Source organism: Oncorhynchus nerka, linkage group LG10 (genome assembly GCF_034236695.1).
Source record: "Oncorhynchus nerka isolate Pitt River linkage group LG10, Oner_Uvic_2.0, whole genome shotgun sequence".
NCBI classification, from domain to species: domain Eukaryota; kingdom Metazoa; phylum Chordata; class Actinopteri; order Salmoniformes; family Salmonidae; genus Oncorhynchus; species Oncorhynchus nerka.
Window position 1 is genome coordinate 37347605 of NC_088405.1, and position 6000 is coordinate 37353604.

The following is a 6000-nucleotide window of genomic DNA, read 5'->3' on the forward strand; positions in this document are numbered from 1 at the left end:
GTTTTCTTTACGTTCTGAGAACATAGCTTTAAATAGAACCATGTGGAAAGCTGCAGAAAACATTATCCTGAAGTACGGAAATTCCCACAGAAGAATGTTGTTTCTTAATATTCTCTGAACGTTGTGAGAACATGACAACCGACTACGAGCATAGCAAGTGTTTGTGGAAAGGTCTGCGAGAACAGCCAGTCCCAGATGAAATATTTGGAGGCAGGGACACAACACTCAGATAGCAAACCTGGTGAGACGCAGGAGGAGCCAGGTCCAAGGAGGCCAGTGAGGAGCAAAGACCTCTGTTGGCAATGCTACAGAGCATCCTAAGAAAGAAGCTGTTGACTTCGTATGGCTGACTGGCAAAGGAGATGCCGGAAAGAAAGAGCCAAGGATAACCTTCATAGCCAACCCCTTCAGCTTCGCAAAACTGCTGCTGACGCAGAAGAGCAGGGGGCACTTGGCGTGCTCCAAGGAGGAGATGGAGCTGCACATCCAGAGCACAAATAGCGAACCCCGGCAGGGAGCAGGAGCTGGGTCAGTGAGTGCTTGATAGATCCACCAGCACCATTCACAGATTTCGACACGAGCACTGCCCTCTGTTCCTCAAGCGGCTCTGGAAGATCCTAAAGGTCATCTGGAGGAGAGGATAGGTTGCTTAGCAACAGAGATTCGCCGAAGGAGTCTGGATCGCAAAGGAAGAACATTCCAAGAGAATCGACCAATTCAGGGTCATCTCCTTACTGTGTCAACGGAAGATTTTATTCAGCATTGTAGCTAGGCAGCTCGCAGAATTCCTTTCCAACAATAGCTACATCGACAATTCAGTGCAAAAAGGAGCATCTTAAAAGTACCTGGGTGTCTGGAGCACACAGGAGTGTTGTCCCAGCTCATCAGCTGTCACACCCTGACCTTAGAGAGCCGAGAGCAGATTTTGCTGCGAAGAGACAGAATCATTAGATCACTTATTGTGGTATTGCCCCTATGTAGCTTGTTTCTGGTCACCGGTTCAGGAATGGCTAAAGAATCACATTTACCTAAAAGTAACCCTACAAATAGCACTGTTGGAAGATTTGGAAAGCCATAGTCAATCGACAATATAATAATACTTTTAGTAAAAAATATTAATCTTTAACTTACAATCTGTATATACTATGCGATTAGGAAGGTTCAGAAGTCATGTGAAACATCACAGCACAGTTGAAAAATATATGGCACATGGAAATCATAAGAGGGCGGTTTATGTAACTACCGTGAAGAAAATAAAGTGCCATGTATGTAAAATGTGTGTAGAATGTACATGTAACAACAACCTGAAAAAGCTGTAAAGTCATATGGGCAAAACATATATAATAATAAAATAAAAACATCATGTCCCAGGCAAAGTCAAATCAAATTGTATTTTTATTTGTCACAAGCGCCGGATACAGCAGGTGTAGACCTTACAGCGAAATGTGACAGACCTCATTCTGGACTACCACAAACAGTTAAGCATGAGAGTCTCATCATGGTCAGTAACAACAGTATGACACAGACTTGAGGTGGGAATCAAATAGTCTGCACCGTCTCCATGATGCTATTTGAACATGATTGTGAAGTCTGCTGAAGCTGAGTACCAAGGCCCCAAAACCAAATACATACGATGTATACGATGCAACAACCACAAATCAGGTCCATCATGGACGACCTGACAGTCACCACAGAGTCAGTGCTAGGAAGCAGGTGGATTCTGCAAGGGCTGGAGAAGCTGACCGGATGGGCGAGAATGAGCTTAAAGCCAATAAAATCGAGGTCTCTGGTGTTGAAGAAGCGCAAGGTTGTGGACAGATTCTGCTTCAACATTGGAGGTATACTGATCTCATTTCAGAAAAGCCAAGAGCCTTGGCAAGGTATTGAACAGGCTGTGCGCGCGTGCGATCGTGCATAAATGCATTTTGTCCCCCCACACCAAACGCGATCATGACACGCAGGTTTAAACTATTTTAGGCCTTGGCAACGCAGACGCTCGTTTGCGCGAGCTTGCAGTGTGGGTGCAATAATTGAATAACATAGATTTCGAAATGCATTTTGCAACGCTCGCGCAAGCGACGCGAGTGGTGTGGTCAGCCTGTAACACGGAACCCAAACCGGCTGCTCGCCATCGTGCAGAAATGTATTTTGTCCCCCACACCAAACGCGATCACGACACGCAGGTTAAAATATCAAAACAAACTCTGAACCAATTACATTCATTTGGGGACAGGTCGAAAAGCATTAAACATTTATGGCAATTTAGCTAGCTAGCTTGCACTTGCTAGCTAATTTGTCTTATTTAGCTAGCTTGCTGTTGCTAGCTAATTTGTCCTGGGATATAAACATTGAGTTGTTATTTCACCTGAAATGCACAAGGTCCTCTACTCCGACAATTAATCCACACAGAAAACGGTCAACCGAATCGTTTCTAGTCATCTCTCCTCCTTCCAGGCTGTTTCATCTTTGCATTTCTATGGTGATTGGCATCTAAACTTTCATAGTATTACCACGACAACCGGCAAAAAAGTTTGTCTTTCAATCATCCATGTGGGTATAACCAATGAGGAGATGGCACGTGGGTACCTGCTTCTATAAACCAATGAGGAGATGGGAGAGGCAGGACTGGCAGTGCGATCTGCGTCAGAAATAGGAATGACTTCTATTTCAGCCCTTGGCAACACAGATGCTCGTTGACGCGCAATTATTGAATAACATAGATTCCTACATTTATTTTGCAACGCTCGCACATGCGATGCAAGCGGTGTAGTCAGGGTATAAGACCAGGCATACTATCTGGGGTGGGCTCTTTGTGATGGTGTTAATTTAATTAATTTTAACACTTGAATTGTGGGGTGCTGTTAGGGTACATACACTAATGAAAATGCTATTGTTTACTTTGAAATAGATTTTATTTCCGATTCTAATGTTACCTAAGACCTTCATAAACACAACCAAATGATTATTTTTGCGATAATATATATGAAAAGTATTTATTAGACTGTTAGAATGTTGACATCCAAAAGACTCATCATTGGCTCGAAGGGGGGGTCCCTCGTAACCAGGTTTTTCTAGTGCTAAAACATACCTGCTTTTGACGATGACAGAGGAGCACCTCTCTCGCCACGTTCTTCTTTTAATGGAAAGAGACATTACTGAGAATATCGGTGTGTACAAAGTGATAGACAGATTTGCCCAAATAAATGAGAAGATATGTGGCATACTGATTTGCCCGTGTCGGGGGAGCTGTCCAAAACGGTTTCTTTATTTGTATCAACCCTGTTCATGAATTCTTGATGAATACTGTTCATTTCGTACCTTTTTATAGCCTAATGTTACCATTGAGCGGGAGCTTCATGAGTTTTTTGTTGTTAGAGGCAGGCCTATATGAGATTATCATTCAAAGTAACAGGCTATTTATTTGGTTAATCATTCACCTGGAATGCAGGCCTAAATCAATTCAGCTCTCTGCAGTTGAGCTGTTTGGCATGCATGGACTATTTGCTGTAATCATTAATTGAATTACTAACCTAATATGCCATTTATAGGCTACATCAAATCCTTTTGCCAGTGCGTATTATTTACAACATGAATATATTATATTGCTATACACAATGTATTTAGCTATAGTTTAGGCCTTGCCTTGTAACTAGAGGTATACACATTTACAGTGCATTCGGAAAGGATTCAAACCCTTCACTTTCTCCACATTTTGTTATGATACAGCCTTATTCTAAAATGGATTAATTAAAAAATGTTCCTCATCAATCTACACACAATACTCCATAATGACAAAGTTAAAACAGGTTTTTACAAATCTTTGCAAAATTCTTACGCTCAGGTGCATCCCGTTTCCATTGATCATCCTTGAGATGTTTCTACAACTTGATTTGAGTCCACTGGGGTAAATTCAATTGATTGGACATGATTTGGAAAGGCACATACCGGTCTATATAAGGTCCCACAGTTGACAGTGCATGTCAGAGCAAAAACCAAGCCCTGAGGTCAACGGAATTGTCCGTGGAGCTCCGAGAAAGCATTGTGCCGAGGCACAGATCTGAGGAAGGGTACCAAAACATTTCTGCACCATTTGAAGGTCCCCAAGAACACAAAGGCCTCTATCATTCTTAAGAAGTTTGGAACCACCAAGACTCTTCCTAGAGCTGGCTGCCCGGCCAAACTGAGCAATCGGGGGAGAAGGGCCTTGGTCAGGGAGGTGACCAAGAACCCGATGATCACTTTGACAGAGCTCCGGAGTTCCTCTGTGGAGATGGGAGAACCTTTCAGAAGGACAACCATCTCTGCAGCACTCCACCAATCAGGCCTTTATGGTAGAGTGGCCAGACGGAAGCCAATCCTCAGTAAAAGGCACACGACATACCACTTGGAGTTTGCCAAAAGGCACTTAAAAGACTCTCAGACCATGAGAAACAATATTATCTGGTCTAAAAAAACAAGATTGAATTCCAAGCTTCACGTCTGGAGGAAACATGGCACCATCCCTACAGTGAAGCATGGTGGTTGCAGCATTATGCTGTGTGGATGTTTTTCAGCGGCAGGGACTGAGAGACTAGTCAGGGTTGAGGGAAAGATGAACGGCGCAAAGTACAGAGAGATCCTTGATGAAAACCTGCTCAGAGTGCTCAGGACTGGGTCAAAGGTTCACCTTCCAACAGGACAATGGCCCTATGCACACAGCCAAGACAATGCAGGAGTGGCTTTGGGACAAGTCTCTGAATGTCCTTGACTGGCCCGGCCAGAGCACGGACTTGAACCCGATCGAACATCTCTGGCGAGATCTGAAAATAGCTGTACAGCGACACTCCCCATCCAACGTGACAGAGCTTGAGAGGATCTGCAGAGAAGAATGGGAGAAACGCCCCAAATACAGGTGTGCCATGTTGTAGTGTGATACCCAAGAAGACTCAAGTCTGTAATCGCTGCCAAAGGTGCTTCAACTAAGTACTGAGTAAAGGGTCTGAATACTTATGTAAATGTAATGTTTCAGATTTTTTTTGTAATACATTTGGGGTATTGTGTGTAGATTGATAAGGGGATAAAAACAATTTAATCAATGTTAGAATAATGCTGTAACGTACCAAAATGTGAAAAAGTGAAGGTGTTCAGTCCCAAGGTCCTTAGCTTAGTGATGAGCTTGGAGAGGACTATGTTGTTGAATGCTGATCTGAATTCAATTTACAGCATTCTCACGTAGGTGTTCCTTTTGTCCAGGTGGGAAAGGGCAGTGTGGAGTGCAATAAAGATTGCGTCATCTGTGGCTCTGTTGGGGCAGTATGCGAATTGGAGTGGGTCCAGGGTTTCTGGGATGATGGTGTTGATGTGAGCCCTGACCAGCCTTTCAAAGTGTTTAATGGCTACAGATGTGAGTGCTACAGGCGATATTCATTTAGACAGGTTACCTTGGCATTCTTTGGCACAGGGACTGTGGTGGTCTGCTTGAAACATGTAGGTATTAGCTGATCGTGGACTACAGGAAAAGGCTGGTCGAACAGGCCCCCATTAACATCAACGGGGCTGTAGTGGAGCGGGTCGAGAGTTACAAGGTCCTTGGTGTCCACATCACCAACAAACGATCATGGTCGAAACATACCAAGACAGTAGTGAAGAGGGCACGACAAAACCTTTTCCCCCTCAGGAGAATGTAAATATTTGGCATGGGTCCCCAGATCCTCAAAAGGTTCTACAGCTGCACCATCGAGAGCATCCTGACCAGTTGCATCACCGCCTGGTATGGCAACTGCTTGGCATCTGACCGTAAGGCGCTACAGAGGGTAGTGCAAACGGCCCAGTACATTACTGGGGCCAATCTTCCTGCCATCCAGGATCTATACAATAGGCGGTGTCAGAGGAAAGCCCATAAAATTGTCAGAGACACCAGTCACCCAAGTTATGATTTTCTTTGCTACCGCACGGCAAGCGTACCGGAGCGCCAAGTCTTGGACCAAAAGGCTCCTCAACAGCTGCTACCCCCAAGCCATA